The sequence below is a fragment of the Rousettus aegyptiacus genome, unplaced genomic scaffold (assembly GCF_014176215.1).
Source record: "Rousettus aegyptiacus isolate mRouAeg1 unplaced genomic scaffold, mRouAeg1.p scaffold_m13_p_13, whole genome shotgun sequence".
In the NCBI taxonomy this organism is placed as follows: Eukaryota; Metazoa; Chordata; class Mammalia; order Chiroptera; family Pteropodidae; genus Rousettus; species Rousettus aegyptiacus.
In genome coordinates this window covers 3311731-3323836 of record NW_023416288.1, presented here as the reverse complement: position 1 = coordinate 3323836, position 12106 = coordinate 3311731, and the positions used below count along the sequence as shown (strand labels likewise).

The following is a 12106-nucleotide window of genomic DNA, read 5'->3' as shown; positions in this document are numbered from 1 at the left end:
CTTAATTAGTCCAGGCTTGCAGAATCTTCTTTTCCCAATAACTAGTGTCTGGTCAGACTAGAGGCTTAAGTGTGGACTGTGTGAATGTGAATAATTGTGGATTATGGATTTATTCTGTTTTATTCTGTCTCCCAGGATTTACTTGTGATGTCTCTGTCTCAGAGTTTTTTCTTTACAATACTCAGGATTCCTCTTGATATTAATATTTCTAGCTAATGATAGTTCATTAGCAGCTACCATTTTTTAGGTGATTATTATGTGCTAAGTATTATACTAAACATTTCACATGCAATATCTTATTTGATTCTCTCAACAGTCCTACAGTGTGGCTAGAGAGATTAAGTAACATGGCCAAAGTCGCAGGATTTACCCTATGTTCGTCTCCCTTAAAACCTATGACCATAACCCCTGTGTTATGGGATTTATTGCCTCTGCTTTTATTGATTGATGTTCAGAGGCCTAAATTAGGGTCATAGATTCTCATCATATCCAAGACTCAGTAGTTCTTCATGTAGTGGTACTACTTTAGAAAATCTTTCCTTGCATTATAAAATATGTCAGTAAAATAGGTTAAAAGTGAGCAGTAGGAACTATGTAGTGTTAGATATAAAGCTGGTTATTGCAAAGAATGCAAAGATATTTGAATAATATAATGAACTCATCTAGATACCTCATAGAATCTCATCATCTATATAAAAGGTAAGTTTTTATATGAGAAAATTGAACATAGAGAAATGTGTTCTCCTGAATGTCTTTCCATAAGTTCTCTTCTTGGTAATGCCTTATGACCAAAGCAGTCAGATGTGAGTAACCAGTCTGCTTCAGAAGGTAGCTGAGGATAGGAAGGTTGTTCTTAAAATAACAGAACATTAATGGCCTCTCTGCTCCTGAAGCCTAGGAGGGCCATGCCATAATGCTCACTTTGCCTCTGTGTAAGAGGAAAGTGTGCCTAGATTTCCATGGGGTTGAGACTGGAGAGGAGAGTGCCATCTTTATTTCAGTGACGAAGTTCAGGCTTGGGTGTTGGCTGTGTAAATTACTCATGCTCATTGCTCCCATTAGCAATGACTCTCCACTAGTGATATTGAAGTATAAACTAAAGGAAGTCAGTGATGGAATCTTGTGAACCTGGAATATTAAATAATATTGTGCAGCCTGCATTGATCTAGGGTCATTTTGCAAATGGCTTAATTTATCAATTAAAAAAATACTATTAATGAGTTAAAATTATAATTGACCAGTAGACTTAAGTAAAATAAAACTAAGTCTTTGAAATCACCTTTGTGTTCAAATGTAAGGGACAGATTTATTGAAAACATTAAGTCCTGTGGGGGTAACCTTATTCAATGCTTTGGCTCTAACAACAACAACAACAAAATGATCTAATCAAAAAATAGTCAGAGGACCTGAACAGACACTTCTCCATAGAGGACATACAAATGGCCAACAAATATATGAAAAGATGCTCAACATCTCTATAGCTATTAGAGAAATGTACATTAAAACCACAATGAGATATCATCTTACAGCTGTTAGAATAGCTATAATCAACAGGACAAGTAATAACAAATGTTGGAGAGGATGCAGAGAAAAAGGAACCCTCATATACTGCTAGTGAGACTGAATATTGGTACAGCCACTATGGAAAACAGTATGGAGGTTTCTCAAAAAATTAAGAATTGATCGACCATGTGATCCTACAATCCCTTTACTGGGCATTTACCCCAAAGACTTGAAAACCCATATCCGAAAAGATATTTGCACGCCGATGTTTATAGCAGCATTATTGACAGTGGCCAGGACATGGAAACAATCGAAGTGTCCTAGGATAGATGATTGGATAAAGAAGCTGTGGTACATATTGGAATATTACTCAGCCATAAGAAGAGATGAAATATTGCCATTTGCGACAACATGGATGGACCTCGAGATAATCATGCTAAGTGAAATAAGCCAGACAGAAAAAGTTGAAAATCACATGATATTGCTTATATTTGAGATATAAACCTAAAAGCAACAAATGAACAGACAAACAAACAGAGACTCAGGGACATGGACAATGGACTAGTGGTTACCAGAGGGTAGGGAGTCGGGGAAGAGGGGAGAGGTAGACAGGGTAAAGGGAGTCAAATATAGGGGAGTAGGGGGAGGGCGAAGTGAGTAAAGTGGGTCAAATATATGTTAGCTGAAAGAAACTAGACTTTAGGTAGTAAGCACACAATAGAATATATAGATGGCAAATGATAATGTGCACTTGAAAATTATATAATTGTATTAACCAATGTTACCCCAATAAAATTAATTTTAAAAAATACTATGGCTCATAGATATTTTGAAGGAAACTAAAGCCCTCCAGAAAATCATATTTTTAAGCCTACCTCCTGTTCAGAAAGCCCTATTTTAAATAATATATTTAAGAGACTAATACATAAAAAGACATGTTGTTGTTTATCTGGGCACTCTTTAAAAAGCTGTATTTAAGAATAAGGACTAAATTGGCCTATTAGGTAAATTGGTTTAACTTGTCCAAAACAGATTTGTTTGGTAGATTTAAGAGGGGAAGCAAAGAGAGGAGAGAGAAGGAACTGACAGAAAATAGAGAAGTAAAAGTTGTCTAAATGTTTAAAATGGGAAAACACTAATTTAAAATATAGATTACTTATTGCTTGGATCTTTAATGAAGGTCATTCAGCAAATGCATGTACTTTGTCTATTGCATAACAGTTAGCCTCTGTTTGTTTCTCAAATTTCTGTATGCTTGCTAAGTGACACCACACTTTATCTTCCTGACTGTATATAATTCCCAACAATCTTGCCATATGACCTGTCACTCCAAAGCATCAATTCTGGGGCAAGTGAAGTCATGAATATGTCTCATTTTGCATCTCAATTCGTCAGAAAATATGATAAGTGGCTTTTGTATAAGAACTGGGTCTATAGAGGTATGGGAGCCTTTGTTTATTTTTTAATCTTCCCTTTTAGTAGCCTTTATATTATCAGTCAACAGATATTCTAAGCTCCCATTCTGGGGCAACCACTGATATATGAGTGTGACTATTTGTGATCATCTGTGGCAGGGCCAATAAGCATGTTATACTATTAAGGCCCAGAGCCATCTATTCGCCAGACAAAATAAGCATTTCACTCAAAGAGCCAAACAGAGGTAGGAATTAGAAGGTCAGCTCTAATCGGTTTTGTGACTCAGAACCTGCCTTCTCTCTACACTTATTGCTTACCCTCAGCTTTCATATCTAGAAGTGCGAACACTCTGACTTCTCATGACAAGTGATTTTACGGAATCTTGTGAATCTATGGAATCATGTTTAGAAAGTGAATTGTGAAATAACAAATATTTATACAAGGGCTTCCAAAATTCCTTTTTAATATTTAGAAGGAAAAATGATGGGTTTCAAGTTAGATCCAAAGATTACTCATATTATTAAATCTGAGATGTGTGGATAGGGCCACAACATGAGCCTCAAGCCCTGTTCTGATCTCTTTTCCAGTAGTCAGATGATGGCTCTAGGTGTATATCCTTCTTCCCCAATAATAACACAGAGGCAGTTGTTCACCCTATTTCATAAGAATTAATTACTATTTTTTAAGATGAAAAATTCTGAGGAAATACTACATGTGATTGAGCCAAGTCCTCTCTGTGCCATTTATTTCTTTGTTTATCCAAGCACCAAGGAAGAATTTTATTTTTCTCTTAAATGCAATTCTCTGTTTAATAACTGTATTGCATGAGGTACTTCACAAGGAAAAAATGTTATATTCTTTCAATTGAAACTAAAAATTCTCCTTGACCTTTTGTTAGGGTTTCTCTTCTTCAAGTAAGGTGCTTGTGGTTCATCCCTCACACTCTTTTGTGCCAATCTTCTCTAATAACTATTGTAATTCTTAACAAACTTGGTTTTACTTTCATAGTTTCTTCCCAGATCACTATATACCAATGCTCCTCAACTTATGATGGTGTTACATCATGATAAATCAATATGAATTGAAAATATAACTTGAAGATGCATTTAATACACCTAACCTACCAACCATCAAAGCTGAGCCTAGCTGGTTTATACTGAATGTACATCACTTTCATACCATCACAAAGTCAAAAGATCGTTAAATCAATTGTCGTAAGTTGAGTACTGTGTATCTTCTATATTTTGAATACAAAATAGAGTGCACTTAATGTAAAACTAAGTTTTTAGGTGGCACAGTCTTTCACTTAACTTTCATGAAAGTAGAGTTTCCAAAGTGATTTTTAGTGATTGAGAGACTGTGCACATTTTAGAAGACTCTATTTCCTTTACCAATGAGTTGAACAACTTCTCAATAATTATATCCAAAGGAACACATGTGCAATAGAGCCGTATTTAGCCATAGCAACATTTTAGACCCTCAAAATAAATCAGTCACTCTCAGGAGATACCAGAGTTGAGAAGCCTTCTTCAGGAGGGCCAATGCTGCTTTCACTTGCCTTGGTTATACCCATGTTGTGTCAGATGTGGGATTTTATATTCTTTTTGAATGTATTGACGTATCTAAAGCTGGTGTGTCAGCTCATCTGTGGAATCGAATGAGGACCTTGACAAGTTTCAGAGTCAAACCGACAGACAACTAGGACAAAATCATCCCTGTAGTCACAAAGCTATGTTTGTCTGTTCCTCTTTTGTGGTGGTTCTGGAATCCTTTTAAAAAGTATAAGAAACCTGTTTTGTTAGAATGCAGCCCATAATGAAGAAAGTGACTGGGGCTAGTGGTGACAGGAGGGGGCTTCTTTCTTTTTACTTTGTGTTGTGAATATGTCTCCAAAGACCTAGTGCAGCCTTCCTCATGCTCCTGTGGATCACTGCCTCATTCTGTAAAGGACATGCCTGCAGTACAGACAGAGGATCCCTGCTGCTGAACTAATGGTCATGCCAGCTGTATTGTATGTGGACCTTCCCACCTCTCCCAGACCTCAGATACTTTTCCTCCCATCTCTCTGAGCCATGGACCTAAATGCATGTTTGCTGCCTTCTCAGACATGTCTCTGGATACCAAAGATGTAGGTACTGCAGGTTTTGTAGGTTCAAAGATGTTAGATATGGAAGGGGCCTGTGTGTAATATCCTTATTTAAATTACCCTTCTTGGCTACGGCCATGCTACCCTGAATAAGCCCAATCCTGTCTGATCTCAGAAGCTAAGCAAGGTGAGGCCTGGTTAGTACTTGGATGGAAGACCACCTAGGAAGACCTGGTGCTATAGATGTAAAAAATAAAAAAAATAAAAAACAAGGAATTGTAAGTTGAAAAGGTCCTTGCAATTTGTGAGGTCAACCAAGGATTGCCTTGCCTAAAAAAATTAAATAAATAAAAAAACAAACAAATAAAATTATATTTAAAAAATAATAAATTACCCTTCTCTTCAATCCCCACACCCCTCCTATGGGCCCTCAAGAACCCTGGAGATAAAGAGCTTCCAATAGAATCCTTAATACTTGTGTACCTGAGATTCATCTGGGGAGAATTTTCAAATTCAGGCTCCATAGAGAACAACTTGGTAGATGCAAGGTGGACCTCCCAAGGTGATTCTGACGTGCTGTTCTGGCTTAGCATCTAATACCATGTGGCACTCTTCCTTTTGTGCTAAATGTACTTGTGTTTCGCTCATCTCCCTCACCAAAGTGTGAGCTCCTTGGAAAGAACCATGTCCTATTCTTCTTTGAATTTTATTTCTTATCTTACGGTAGATGCTCAGTATTTGTAAAAGAGACAGGAAGTTCTTAAGCTGAGAAAGCCAAGCATGACTGCAGCTTATATTATATCCTAAAAATCATACTGCTTATCTGGCAGCTTTTCTGTTCCTTACCAGTTGTCTTGGTCTTTTTATCACATGTGACATGGTGCAAATTCTTGATTCAAAAAAAAAAAAAATCCACTAGTGGTACCCTCCCAGAGGCCAGAGAAATCAGAATTCATCTTCTAAAGCATTACAAATTAATGACTAAACTTTTCAATCAGTTCCTTAGATTGCTGCTAAATTTCCCATGACTGTTCTTTGGTATGTAAAATAACATGATGTTACTAAAAATCTAGTGGGCTTTTTTTTTTTATGTGAATTAATGGGGAAAGAAGTTTTATACTGCCTGAATATTGAAGCATATATTGAGTATATGGGAAAGTGACAGGCTAACAAATGTATTTTAACAAAAAATAATCCCCCTAAGAATTAATAGATTTGGTGATTAGTCTTCATTACAGGATTCAAGGCTTCCACTGACATATTTTTATTAAATTATGTTTTTCAACTTGTCTTTTGTGTTATGTTTCTGGATAAATGATCACCTACAGACAATATAGAAATCAAAGTACAGAGAATCAGAGGATCAAGTCTCCCTGCGTCCTTGCCTTTCTCCCTTGAGCCATGGTATCTCTTACATTAATTTCTAGTGTAGCGCCCATGACATTGTAGTACAAGTATTTATTTTTCATGAATGTTTCTTCTACTAGACTTCAGGCAACATAAGGACAGAGAAATGTCTTATCCATCTTTGTATCACCAGCATCTAGCCAATATTCAATAAACACATTTATATGAATGAATAACATTCGACCTACAAAATTAAGTAGTCTTACGTTTATAGCAAAGGTAGAAAAAAATTGTATATTAATTTCTCATTAATAGCAACAATTGTAAATATGGTATTCATAAAGATAACTAAAATTTATTATGTGCTAGGCACATGCTTAGTTTCAGGTACTATGTCATTTAATTCTGACAGCAAACCCTATAAGGTATATGCTATTGTTTTCCCTGTGCCCATGATACAAAGCAGGCTTAGTAAAGTTGAGTAACTTGCCTCAGGTCACATGGCCTATAAACAATGAAAATAAGATTCAAACCCAACTCCATTTGATGCTAGAGACTTTCTTCTCAACCACTGTGCTATACTGTCCTTCCACCCCAGCTGCTACTCAGTTTTCCTAATTATCTTCAAGGACAATCTTAAGACAAACACATGAGAATCATAAATATTTGCTACAACAGAGACATGCCTCATTGTGTTTTGGAGCACCAGAGTCTTATATGATGTTAATTTCTCCAAAATCTGTTTTCTTTTACATGTTTAAAGTGCTGTCTGAAATTAAATTAGAATATTTCTTTGTTATAAAAGCTGTAATTTCCAATGGCCATTGAAAAATTGTGGGATGGGTAAAATTTATTATTACAGAGTAAACCCAATCAATTTGGATTGATTGATTGATTGATCAGTCGATTGAAATCTTCCTATTTCCACATTTTGCCTGTTCTTGTCAGTCCTGCCGTGTGCTCATCAGCATTGGTCATCAGCATTGCTTAGAGCCCTCATGGTGGCACCACACTTTGGTTAAAGACAGCTAATGCATCAACCTTTCCTTGGGTGACTTCCATATGCAAGAATGTTTCTCTCACAAGAAGGACTGTAATTTCAGGAGCTCAAATTGCTATGTTCTCAGTGACACCACTGTCTACTCAGCCAATGTTAGGTAAACCAGGATTCAAATCAGAACCTGGGCTTAGTGAAATAATTTGCATTTCTTATTATGTCACAAGCAAAAAAAAAAAAAAAAAAAAGAACGGAGCAGTTTTCTTGAACTCCTGTCTCCTTGATAGTAAGGAGCAAATTCATTTCTAGTACCTGTCCTTGTTTATCTTAGAATGGATGCCTAACAGTGGCATTGTCTCCATAATCATCAGTTTTCACCAATAGAAGTATTTCTAATAAGCTCTATGCTGCTTTCTTATGAACTCATATATATAAATATACACCCTACCTAGATAATCCCACTTTTCCTCCTAATAATTATTCTGGAATACTAGCTGTTCTTATTTTGTAAAGAATCAGACATTTTCACATTTCTCACACTTCCTGCCATTAGTGTTCACCTGATAAAAAGAGTTCTTTTGGAGAACCCAGCATATGTGAATAAGAGTAGCATCTGAATTAAAATGTTAATTTGATTTTATTTTACACTCTGTTTAAATTCATGTTGCCTTAGTATTAAAAAGCCTCTTACAAACTCTTTCAGCAACTTCACCCTAAAATTTATGATGTCTGTAACTCATTCTTCTCATTTTTACATGGTGCCCTGAAGTGTCTGCTTTAGACTGTATAATAAAAAGGCTATGAAAAAGTTCAGAATTTGTCATTTTATCCAGTCAAGAGACCATAAATGATTCTCCATTAAACCAGACTCTTTCCTCTGTTTTTTATCTTCAGTCAGTGGCAAAAGATGAAGTGTGGAATGAAGTTCTGTTTCAGCACAAATCAGAGAATCTTCCATTTGGACAAAACCTTGAAGCTCTTGCATTCTCCATCCTTTGCCTCCTTACAGTGTAGCCATCTCATCTCTGAAGCCCCTCATAAGTGATTCTCTTGAGCACATTTAGTGAAAAGTAGCTCACTTCTTTCAAGAAAGCCATATCCACTAATGGGTGGCTCAAGTTATAAGAAAAATGCTCCATGAATAGAGACAAAAATCTGCTTCCCTGTTATTTCCACCAATTAACCTAAATACTGCCTTCAGAAGAAACACCACATGTATTTCATCTTTTCCCCCCTCTGGCAACCCTGTAGGCATTTGCAGACAACTAAGTCTTCTCCAGGCTAAACATTCTCCCACTCTCATTCCTCCCTCAGAAGAATGGTATTTGGTATATTCATCACCCTGATGAGTCTCTGGATGCACTACATTTTGGTAAAAATATTTTTTACCAAAAAACGTTTTTTTCTTATTTAAAGAAATTTAATATGCAATATGTAAAGTAGAATATAAAAACCTTCTAAAATCTTAACACCCCCTTTCCAAAGCATAACCCTGAGATATTTTTTTTCTTTGATATCTTTCTGGCTGTCAGTCTGTCTTAAACTACAAATTTTAACTGAGTAATTTTTTTTCCTTCAAGAGATGTACCATTTGAGTTTTTTTTTAAAATTGCCAAGTCAGAAAGAATGATGGTGTTTTTAAAGATTTTCCTCACAGATTTGAACCTATATTTTGTTACAAAAAAAAAAATTTTTAATATACAACCATAGGCTCATCTATGGTTCACCTTTTGGAAATATGACTTTGGGAGCAAGGGAGAAATGTGGGCGTTGGTTTGGTGAATGATCAAGTCTGTTTTAGTTCAAAAGAAATAATATTCATCCGGAGAAGGAGAAGAATTCTATAGCTTTATTAATGTAATTGGGGTGCAAAAATCAAGCTGTTTGGGGAGATTTCCTTTTCTTCAAACATGAAATATTTATGAATATTTATGATGTTGTCCAACAATTTTTATGTACCCTAGTGTCATAGAACTACATATTTTTTCTCTCTTTATAAAATGTGATCTATTGTATTTTATTTCTGGTTGATAATTTTTTCAAAAGAGCAGAAATGATTCTTAGTATTTTACTAATTAGTTACCTCATAATAGCATGTATTTCCTAATAGCACTCTGCTTTTTAGGGTTAATCTTGTATAGGGATTAAAGTAGATCAGTGTTTTCCTAAGTTTGGAACTTGAGCACTGGTGTTACAGCAGGTGATTTTAGGTGTTAGGGACCACACAGAATAACACAGATCATAAATGATAAAGGTATTTCTTCTTTAATTATCTTTCAGTTATGTTAATTAAAAGAACTAAGTCTCATGTTGGTCTCTTAATGTTAACCAGTTTCCTTTCAAGTAGAAAGAGTAGGTCTTTTCAGGCACAGCTTTTGACTGACCACAAGATTTAGCTAGAATTAGATAGGTTTTTTTTTTATTGTATTTTCATTAACAATTACCTTATAGCAATTGTTATTTTTTTTCTTTTAAAAGTAGTATAGGGAGTTTTCTTTAAATCAATTGATTTAGGGAAGAAAAGTGAATTCATTTAAAGAAAAATATTAAGAAATAATGTGCAGGTGGTGTTTGGCTATTAAATAATATATGGATACATTTAGGAAACTGAGATGTAAAGGAAATGCCAACTAGTATGAGATGATTTTCCATGTGTTTGCTTCCTTTGGAATTTTTTGTCCCTCCTGTTCTCAGCTACAGTTCTACTTATATCAGTCACTGAGTGGCCCTTTCTACCTAACAGCAAGAATCCTAGGTATAGGCCGGGAGGAGCATATTCCTGTTTTTCAATAAGCTCTTTTCAGTGGCCCTTCCTGATAAAAAGGGGATTAGTGGGTAACATTCCTCTTCTCTCTCAATACCATCATTTATTCTGGTCACGGTACTTTGCATTGCACAACTGCATGCTGCATGTTCCTCTTCCCTTTAAAGTTCCCCCAGCTAAGCTTTCTCCTTTGTCTTTGTTAAAATAGAATAATATTCCACTTTAATTTCTGTGTCAGTATGAATGACATCCATCCACAAAAGAGCATAAATTTGAAGAGGCAGGGAATGGAATGATTGAAATTTGGAATAAAAGATTGTTGTATCACAGCTCGAAAATATTTACTACTAATGCAGATATCTTGTGTCCAAAGCAATACAAAAAAATAGATGACTATGAAAAACCCCAGCAAAATTAAGAAATTGTAGAAGTTCCCAATAATCTAAAAATCATACAAAGTGAGTTTTCCACTTATATTCACCACTAAAGATTGTCGACCAAGGAAAAGTCCAACTAAGAGAAATGGCTTAATTATCTACTCAGAACACCATTGCTTCATCTGAAAAGAAACATGTCATATTGGTCCATTACCATGCATTTCATTAGGGAGCAGAGACAAGGACAGGAACAAGCTGTGCTGGATAAGGAACACAAAAGTCCTACAATATCATTAATGGATTATTAACTTTCACAAAATTAGGATAGCATAAAGTACACTTAACATACATTTATACTGGAAACATAACTATCATCTTTCTATTCAGAAAAATCCCTTAAAGGACTTTACATTTTTAAAGTAGTGCTTTGACAAATTCTAAACCTATGGAAAACTGCTCAAAGAACATAGCAACTTTTAGAGTTCCTAATTTTTTTAGAGTCTTTTAGTGGGAAAGGGAGAAGAACTAGCAAGATGTCCTCTAGAAAATAAAACGAAAAAAATACTGTGAGAATTTGAGGGTGGTAAACACAGGTATTGTCAAAAATCCATCTATATTACACATTTTCATGATAAATAGAAATCTAACTACCTATTCTGAAGTGATATATGATAAAGGATTTTTTTTTTTTACTTTGGAAAGCTTACTTTTAAACTTTATTTATGTTTATTTAAGACTTTTCCCCCAGTCTCACATAATTTTAGAGTTTTGCATATGTTACTGTCCTAGAGAAAGAGAAGGCAGTTTTGGAGTTAAAGAAGAGCAGCTGTAGAATGCTCTATGCTTGCAGGTCTTGGGAAAAGGATGAGAAAGGGCACCCAGTACATTTTAACCCCAATGTAATCTGTGAGAGTTTTACTAAAAAATGGTCAGTGTTTTTGATAATAAATATTAACTCTTTAATCATTATAAATGTCCAATGAAAGTAATAAATTACTTCTTGTATATTCGTTTCTGAGAGAATGAAAATGGAACACATACAGAAAAAGACTTCTTTTTAAGAAGTGGCTAAGAATATTTTGCATATTATTAATTCTTTAAACTTGAGAGTTGGAAATAGCCTTAGAAGGAATCCAATTTCCCCAGTTTGGCAAATCAGAAAAATGAAACAGAGAGAAATTGTGCCTGGCTCAATTAATCATGGAACCAAAACTAGATATCGGACCCCCGCCTCTCAAACTATTCTACTACACCATTATCCTTGCCCCGTGGCTTTTAGGAATTCTCTGTAAGGGTTTGCATGAAGACTATAACATGTCCCTAATTATACTGAAAAGAACCAACCTTGAAAAGAAATTCGAGATAAGTTTATTTAAACAAAATAATAGAAATTGAGTATGGCTAGCTAGACAATTCTGACTGTAAATTTCACTAAAAGTGTTATGTACATTTTAATGTTATTGACCAAAGAAAAGTATATTTTTAACATGTGAAAAGTGGATGATAAGATAGCAGATAGTGCCTCCAGTTGGAGATAGGACCTGCCCAAAAAGTCCCCATGGTGGGCTCACTCACTTTATTCTTCAGAAATGAGGAGGGAACCTGCTTCCCCTACC

General features: G+C 35.3%; 1 protein-coding gene and 1 pseudogene across 6 annotated transcripts in view; both read left to right on the top strand.

Moving 5' to 3' along the window:
- Positions 1-12106, top strand: part of LHFPL3 (LHFPL tetraspan subfamily member 3) — a 490487-nt gene that overhangs the window by 190814 nt on the left and 287567 nt on the right. The window lies entirely within an intron of this gene.
- Positions 5133-5251, top strand: LOC118611220 (annotated as a pseudogene).